Source organism: Cebidichthys violaceus, unplaced genomic scaffold, assembly GCF_023349555.1.
Source record: "Cebidichthys violaceus isolate CVI_PGR_0920_01 unplaced genomic scaffold, fCebVio1.0.p SCAF_2, whole genome shotgun sequence".
Classification (NCBI taxonomy): Eukaryota; Metazoa; Chordata; class Actinopteri; order Perciformes; family Stichaeidae; genus Cebidichthys; species Cebidichthys violaceus.
In genome coordinates this window covers 20,071,494-20,081,179 of record NW_027176372.1, presented here as the reverse complement: position 1 = coordinate 20,081,179, position 9,686 = coordinate 20,071,494, and positions in this window count along the sequence as shown.

Genomic DNA, 9,686 nt, shown 5'->3' with positions numbered 1-9,686 from the left:
CGACCAGTGTTTGAACTGCATTAGAGAAAGAGAAATCAGTGCAGATGCTTTTATCAAAGCTTTTGACTGTAGTCTCAGCTTTTGATGAGCACAAGTAACTAATTGCACATCTTGTTAGATAAACTGAAATGCCAGAGAGGGGTTTATTTTATTTTTTTTCAAAATGTGGTAAGCACTGTATCTGACCAGACAATGGGAACGGCAAATGAAAAAATATAAACCCTGACCCTTACGTACACTTTGTGTTTAGTGAGGCTATAGTACGGAAGCAATTAGAGCTGCAGTCAACCAAAGAATATCTTGGTCGACTGAAATTCTACATAACTACTCTTCAACCAATCAATTGGTCGTTGGGGGGAAAAAAAAAAATCTACACGTCATCTCTAGATTAAGTACACAGTGCACTAAGTGCTCTCTACCTTGTAGCCTAAATGAATTATAAGTGAACACAAAAAGCCATTTGCGGCATATTAAATTATTTTTAACCTAATTATTTTATACAAAAATGATAACAACGGACTCAATGCCGACCGGCTTGCACCTAATAGTCATGATTTTAAAAAAATGGAGCGAGCCGTCGAAGCAGAGCTTGCGGAAGCCTCTGTACACACTCAAAGCATATCAAGTAGTGATGCGAGGGTCCGGGTTTCTAAATACCTGCACCCACCTGACTCGTTATGAGCACCAATGCACACTGCCAAACCCACAAAATATGTGCAAATCAACTGCTTGAACCCAACTAGCAACCGTAATACATCATAGAAGCACGATTGTCAGAACTGAGACAAGGACAGGGGGTCTTCTCATTTCTCGATTTTGTGCCTCCTCATCTGCTCGCTCCTCCGACTTGTGACCCAGAAATCTATCTCAGCACTCCATCTCGAACAAAGTCCCAATTCATAAAATGCATCTCGAGGAGCAATGAGGCTTTGCGGTGCTATAAGCGTGGATACACAAGTGTATCCTTTGCTGAAGTCTTTTCAGGCACCTGTGACATATAAAAGAGGCACGACACACAGCCGGAATAATCTCAAACCACTCCACAAATCAACCAATCCACCATCAATTAAGATGATCAAATGCACGATCATATTTTCTATATGATGATATATAAATATAAACATTTGAAGTGCTTCACATAATATACATTACACATAATGCCGTGTTGGAAATTGAATTAAAAGGAAATATATAAGTTGTCATGAACACTTATGCTCATGACGGAGATAAATTTAAAAGAAATTCAATGGACAGCTGATGCAGCTGTGACCCACGTCACGTTTAATTGAAGTCACTTCAAAATCATGGCTCAGAGGTAAGGATGTCTCATTTTGTTAAATGCCTGTTGCATCGACTCTCCTCTCCACGCATCTCTGGCTCGCCTCTTTCGCTCGCATCTCTCATGGGAGGAGCGGTAAAGGCCCAAGGACTGAGCAGCGCGGCGCGTACCGAGTCGCTCTTCGGAGCCCCGCCTGAAGGGAGCCGCCATGGATCGGGCCAGAGGGCTCTCTTTGTCCCCCGCCCACAGTAAAGGGAAGAACTAGGCTTAATAAACATAATAACCGTTCCAACTGTGTTTATCGTTGAATAGCAGCAAAACAAGAAGCCCTTCATTAAAGACGTGAATTCTGTCTCTCTGCCCACCCTGAATAATAAGGGATGAATAAGCACTTTTATCTTATAAAAGTAACACCAGGAATTAGAACAAATGAGAATTTTGTTGCACAATAGCATGTTGACCAACAAACCGACCAGAAGGCGTCAACCCGACTAACAATGAGCAGCTATGTTTAATTGAAACCACTTCATTAACTGTTGGCTTAAAAGATGGTTCTAAAATGGAATAAAAGCTGCAGATTAAGACGACAATTAAATGAATCGTTAGTTGCCGTCCTAATTCACCGCACAGCATATTTAGCTGCATTACATTGCTTGCATATCTGACAATTTCTTATCAAAACTAGGAATTTAACGCTGCTCCACTTCTTATGTAAGTGTACTGAATATATTTAGTATACCCTGTAAAGGTCCTTTTGGCAAGTCATGAGACAACAGCCCGTACAGTTCGATACCTGCACAGTGTGGCTGTAACAACTATGAATAGATGCACCCAGGGAAATGTCTGGTCCATAACACAGGAGGAGGCCCAATAGTATCACAGTATCCTTAACACTGTAGCCTATACTTAAAGCTTCATTTAGCTATACTTCACACTTTTCACATTGGATCAAATGAATACTTATACAAGCAAACTGTAAGAAATATATGATTCATCTCAGCAAATCATAAATATATTCATACACAGATTCTTCAATATTCAATTAACCGAATCTTTCAAGTTCAAATGCTCAAAATCAAATCTCTATTCTTACCATCTTGTTCGATACTTTCTGTATCTGCCACTAAAATGAGATTTCATTTTTTTTTTTTTTTCTGGCCATCAATTGAAAACAAATAGACAATAACACAATTGATCTGATATCTAAAAGGTTTCACAGAGAGACGGCATATGTTCTCAGTCGCCCCTTTAAGTTTTAGATTACTCACTCTGCAGCTGTACAATATGACCGGTTTTAGAGAGAGGAGACGGGCACAATCAAAGTCTCATGAATTTGTCCATTCCCTCCTCTGCTCTTCACTCTTCCTTGATATTGTATCTGAGCAGGCAGTTTCCATAGAAACATAACTTTATTATCCAACTACCCTTTTACTACCTTGTGGGGAAATATCTTTGTCCACTCACGTTCTAATTATGTTTCAATGAATACTAAGGTGGCTCTTGAATAACTACAAGGTGTCAGACAGCAATATCGCAACTTCTCATAAAACTATTGAAAAAAGTTGTACAATGTGTTTGTGTGTGTGTGTGTGTGTGTACATTTAGTATGTGGAAAGACGTGTCTCTTTGTCTTCTTTTCCCTCAAGAGTTTATCATTTTGATTTACCCTATTCGACTTATTTTTGGAATTTGATTAAGTTATTTTCTCCATCACACAGCAGAGACTGGTTGGAGGTTGTGGTGCCGCCATTTATCACCTGTAGCAACAAATATGAAAAGTGTGAAAAAACAACATTCATATGACACCATGAACTGCACGAGTGAAGTTTGCTATTTCCGTCTAAATCAACAGCTGCACAGAGACTTGCTATCTGTCGAGTATGGTGGCCCCCGAAGGACAAAACACATTGTTGGAAGGCACAAACACTAACAAGAAAGCACTCCAATCCAGAAATGCTGCAAATAATCACAACACAAACGACAGAAGTGTGCAGAAAAAAATAAAGCAACATGGAGGAGGGGAGGGATGAGCATAATTTGACGGAGCAGCAGCACACTAGTTTCCTATTAAGGCTCAGTAACAGGCAGTGAGAAGAAAGAAGACCAAACGAAGGGAGCCAGATGTACAAGAACGTCCCAAGAGGGCAGCAGAAGGCTTCTGACTTCTGAAAAGTCAACTTCTGCTGCCATGTTCTCTCTCGGCAGCACTGCTAAACTATTTCCCCGTCTACTTGCTGCAACGATGTGAATGTGATAACATTTTATTCTTCCAGACCACATCAGAATTTTTTCGGAAGGGTGTACCATCTCAGAGTGTTGTGCAAGGAAATATGCGGAAGAGCTCTGTGCTACATTCATGGCAGGTGTGTGTTGGAAGTCCAAATACTTTCATTGGAAATTGATGGCTCAGCGAGAGACAGGCTAGGTTTTGATCAAAGAGCAGCAACTGACATCTCAACATATGCTGGATGAATTATTAAAAATACAAGTGACCCCTTGTGAAGAAATAAATTGCTGCTCCTCCTGCATCCGCATATGCAATATGTCAGCTCTGGAGGCAAAGTGGAGGTTATTTTTTATTATCTTAAATCAGAATGGCAGCCTGTCACTCCAAGCGGATGTGCCATGGAAGGCTGAAGCTTGGCTCTACATCTGTAAAGACGTGCTACCCTTCACTTACTGAGGCTAGGGAAGCGTTTCAGCAGAGATCCTTAGTGTCAGATAGATGATCAAACACATTTGTATTCACAAAAATGAAATGATTAAAACAGAGTTGGTTAAATGATCGTTAAATTGATGAATTGTGACTCAAATAACAAGGCTGATGAAAATATAATTGAAATTCTAAAGTTGTTCTTAAATTTGCCTTGTTTTAATAAACACAACAAAATGAACTGACTTTGATTTAAACAGACATCAATAGATGAAGCAAAAACAAAAACAGACTAGATTGGATAAATCTCATTACTCATCACAAGCAGAGAACCTGCATTTATTCGCTGACGTTTGCACTGAGATCGTTTATCGTTTCACATGTGCAGTGGCATATCAATCATAAGCCACACCGAGTGACTCCTTACAGTTTGCCTGATTTCACATCTGATGTAAACTGGTGAAATGTTATTAGTGTTGCTTAGCTATTCAGTTTCAGTGACCACACCGAAGCAACATTAATCAATAATAATGAAATCTCTTCATTGCTCCATCACCTGTATTGTGCTTCAGGTCAGTATAACAAAACAAAACATGCAGGCCAGCAGCAGGGAAGAAAGGGAGTGATCCAATAATATGAGAAGCTGAGGGATTATAGGCATGGTCTTTGTTTTACATATTGATCAGCGTAGGTGTTGGATAATAAATGCTGTGCAGAGTTGACATAAATAATAAATTATATATTTCTAAAATTTAGCTCGTTCTCAAATCAAAATAATTCCTGACTTTCTCAAAGCATGTTAACAGAACAAGCTAATTTATTCACTTTCAGAGATAATTTATCAATTTAGTTATTTATCAAAATCGTTGAGTTTATAAGTTACACCTCTCATATACAGCTGAGCTTTGGTGTAAAAGCTGCAAGTGATACATATTTAATAAACCTGAACTTGTATGTCACAGTTGTCAAGTAAATCGGTGTACCCTCTGTTAAGTCTACTGTTGTCTTTAAAATAATGATCAAAATCCTTTTTGGAAACTTTGAATGGTTTAAAATATGAATTAAATGCACATCAAAAATGTAAACTGCGATCAAGTGAGCTGTGGTTTAGAAGTTACTCATGCTGAGTTCTGCATACCTGCTGAGGTGCAAGCTCCTCACAGTAATGTGCGCAGTGAAAGCAGAAATCAGCAAACATTTTCCAGTCCTAATTATTTCGGAGCAGTGGGTAGTCACAGCCCAACACCAGGGGACCGACTCTTGGACTTTCTTGGCAGGAGTATTCCCAACACATGTCTTTTGAGGTAGGAGGATACAGTTTGAATGGAGCACACAAACTCATGATCCTCTTGCTGTGAGGCGACAGTGAGTCTCAATGCAGCCAAAACCATGTCTATTTATTTATACCTTCACCCAGCGAGTGTGACTTCATGTGGAGTGACGCGGTAGTGAAGTTTGAGAAGAGGAAGGCTGTTTTGGAAAAGAGCCACAGTCAGAAACAGAGGAGAGGAGACTGAGAGAGAGAGAGAGTTGGCAGTTTTACAGTGATCACTTAAACGTTCAGACAATCAGAGCTTTAATTCAGGAGGACGAGGAGGTGTTTATGTGCTGCTGGTTATGATTTACACCTGAGAGTATCCTCATACAGCTACAGTCTCAGCAATTAGCCAGTGGGAAGGTCCATTGGAACACCTTGGCAGTGGCTGTTGTAGGAGAGTTGAGTGTCACTGTTGACTGTACCAGACTATGTGAAAATACAGATTCACTTCCTTCTAGTTGCAAGTCCACATTTTGGCTACTTGCAGACTGCAGGGTAATCTAATTTGTTTCTCAAATCTGATCTTTAAGACAGAGTGTCCACACTGATGTTTGAAAGCAATCAAATCGAATTTTGCAGGTCCAGACATCACCAAACTATCTGCATGGTTTGCTGTGTTAACGACCTGGACGTCAGTAACTACGTTTACGCTACGTGGCTTTCCAACGCATGAAGAATGAGAAATGGAGGTCCATCATTTCACCCTCCAAAAACAATCGCGTTGTCAAGTCGCGGTGCAGAACCCCTCCATCACACCAGACAAACTAGCGACGGAGGCAGGGCTCCAGAATAACTTTTTACATCGGTTGCCTAATTTCAGAGCTACGATGCTCCAACAGCAAAAGCACTGATCCAGGTAATGCTTTGGCCGTATTGCTTACAAACAACACAATGCATAATGTTGGCCGTTGGGCCAGGATAATCTCACCGGGGACAGACAGGTGGTGGAGGTACCTCCGCCGATGAGGTCTGGTCTGGGCTCTGCCTTTCAGGGCCGGGTGTAACGGGCATTGCAGCATTTTGTCTGATGACAAAACAATCAATAGTTTTCTACATTTTGAATTAACAGTGTGTTTTAAGGTCGTGATATCGCTCAAGGAGGAGTACAGGGCACAGATGGAGACAGGGCCTGCCATACTGTGAGTGTGTGTGTCCTATAGCCAGACCCATCTTCACACTCCAGTGCTGTGGGTGTGCCAGCGCTGCTGGAGACGTTGCGAGTGGATGCAAAAAAGACACACAGACGCATCTGTAGAAATCTGATTCGAATCGCACTATAAACCGCCACCAAATGTGGTTTAGATCCAGTTTGAAAAGGTCTTGCTGTCCAGACTTTCCAGGATCAATCTGGATATACCAAAAAAAAAAAGGAAACAGAGACCAAAATGCTGAAGTACTCAAGTGTGAAATGATTCCTGCTGCAGGCAGTGAATAGTTGAAAAAGAGCCGTCTCTTTTTTTTATGACTGATTTGATCTGAGCAGAAAGGAGGTCAGGGATGATTAGCAATGTTGATCAAGACTAAAAAGTGACATGCCACCTTTGACATTTCGCTGAGTTGCTCAGTAAATACATGTCTTAAACCTAATGTTGAGCATTAATGCAGTGTGACAAAACCAGTAGCAGACCTCCGGCACAGGCCCGCACAGAAGTGTACTAGACCATAATTTATGCTAAGTGAAAAAAATTACCATATGTCTGCCATAAGAGCAATGGTGAATCCTGAGCTTGCTCACAGAGGGAATTGATTGGCCTTCTGTTGTTAATCAGCAGTTGTTTTTAAGGTTGTGTCAGATGGCACAGATTCTGGCGTCCTGCTGGACAAAATATGTGCGTGTGCATATAAAGATGGCTTCATAATCCACACCAAGTGAACCTAGCAACTGGATCAAAGGAAGCAGCTGGTTCAGGGTGTGCAGGATCACCCACCCCCAGCCTCTCTCTCTCTCGCTGCATTTAAAGGGGGCGGAACAGCTAAAAGATGCCTGACAATACTAGAGCTGCCAGAAGCACACCTGTCTCGGTGGACTCAGGCAGACTCCTCTTAGGCTCAGACAGTGGGCTTACGGAGATATGAGTTTAAGTGGGTGCAATTTGTAGCCTTGACTGCCATTAGTCTAGAATGCATCTGAAGCCTCCATCACAAATGATCTGGCTCGACTCATCAAATCACTTTCACAGGTTGTGAAACCGGTGTGAGAATTGTTCACTTCTGCAGCTTCTCTCGGGGCCTCCGTGGGAGGGAAGGCACTTCAACAAATAGACATGCCATAAATTGCGAGGAGAAAAGGTCTGACAGATGAACAGATGGGTTCAGTATATTACTCTCTCTGCCCGTCCACCTTCAGCTGATGAAGTGAGGTGAGGAGCGAGAGAAGAGGTGAAGGGAAATGATCTGTGTCAATGCATTAGACCAAATTGCTCCTTCACCTGAACATACAAATGAGGCCCAATGGCGTGAGCAATGTCAGAGCGATTAGAAATCCTGTGTTTAGAGGTTAGATCTCTTCCTGCATCTGGTCTCTCCTGAGTGCACAACTCCAGCAGCAAAAGGCACAGACACAAGGCAATCTTTAGTGTAATTGATGTTAGCAACCTTATTAAACCAAAGGACTGAAAACAAACAAAACACTTTGCATGGTCCAGAATACAAATAGTTTTTGAGACAGAATCGGAATAGCAGAAGAGGAAGAAGGAGAAGAAGAATTAGTACTTTGTTTCATGGAGTGCAGATTTTTTGGAGGGAAACAGCAGCTGTTTGCAATTTCATTTTATCATTACCCGACTTTCCAGCCTGTGCTAGTGTGCCTTCTCAGTTGAATTTAAAACAACTTTTGTATTAAAGCACGCAAGTAATGTTATTCTGCGTTCGGTTTATTTATTTTACATCATTGGGTTATTCCCATTAAGCACTGGCTGTTTACGATGCTGAATGCAAAATTAAGATTATATTTATTGTCCCCCAACGGAAAACACAACGACTCTTAGTTTCAGGTGATTATGCACGAATAAAAACATAGTTATGAGTATTATATTCCCTTTATGCCAATAAATCCCAACATCCTTTACACTGGTCCTTTAAGTACTTCACTTTGTCCAGGTAAAAGTCCCGCTGAACGCGCACAACCTTTTTTTGACCCAGACCGCTTCGCAGCTATGGAATGACGTCCATTCACATCTGGGAGCTGCCACGTACAAAGATAGCCTCCTGAAATCAGCCACCGAGTCTTTTCACCTGAACACATAGTAGTTAATTGCTTTGCTCAAGGGCACTTCAACATTAGCTGGTGACAAAAGGAGAGCACTACTAGTTTATTCTTCCCTTCAAGGTGTTGGGGATGTCAGGGGCTTAAACCAATAACCTTCAAATCACAGACCTATTTCTATATCCTTTAGGCTACTACTGGTTCCACAAATCTCAGTGCAATTATCGGGTCATGAAGATGTGTCTCGCAGAATTTTGAACGGAAATCAAATATGCTTCATTTCTGTATTTTGTCATTAATTCAAGGAGGCTACGAGGCGGTGACTTTAATCTGCTTGTCACAGAGAACAGTTTTGCTGATAGCTTTTGACAAGGGGAACGTCTTATCTGTAGCTGAGGAAAAGGGTCATCATCAGTGTTAATGGATTCTAACAAACAGGAGGTGGTAAGAGGACGCTTGCATTTGGCAACAGGTTGGAGATGTTCTACCTGTTTGAAGTGACTAAACTGCCTCTGGGGGAAATCAAGGTGAAACATAAACGTAAGCGTGTAATAGAGAGTTTCCAGACAGACGCAAAAAAAAGAAGTAGTGACATTTATTTTAACTTTGGGATCATGAAACACTCTTTAGATTTGATGATTTTGCCTACATGTTATATGAGAGAGTGGTGGAACGTGGTTTGATTAACCAGAATGACCTTCTTCAGAAATGAACAGTACGGTTCTACTATTATCAGATCGCTAACAAACAAGGTTATCCACAATTTCAATGCTTATGCACCAAAAATAAATAAATATGCAAATTAGGTGGGTTTTTTGTCATCAATTCTCAATTTGCAAAAAAATCGGCCAAAGTTTTGATGTTGTGCAATAAATTCCCTTCCTGAGATATATCGCATGCATGAGAATGGACCACATGGACGGACAACCTGAAAACATAATGTCTCCAGCCACAGCTGTCGCACACGCGGAGGCATAAACACAAAATAAAAGTTCAAATCGAAAAGGGATTTCTGACAGAATGCCCCACATATTTCCTTACGAACTCCATTTGGTGAAGAACGTGGCAGAGCCTGTACCTCAAAGGTAAACGCTGCAAACGTCACGTAAAAGACAAATGAAGTCATTCACTCGCTTGAAAATAGGGGCATGCGGTCTATTCTCAAACGAAATCACTTCAGTCATGTGCAAATGTGTCTGTGAGTATTGAAGGCAGTTAAGTGAAAATGAAA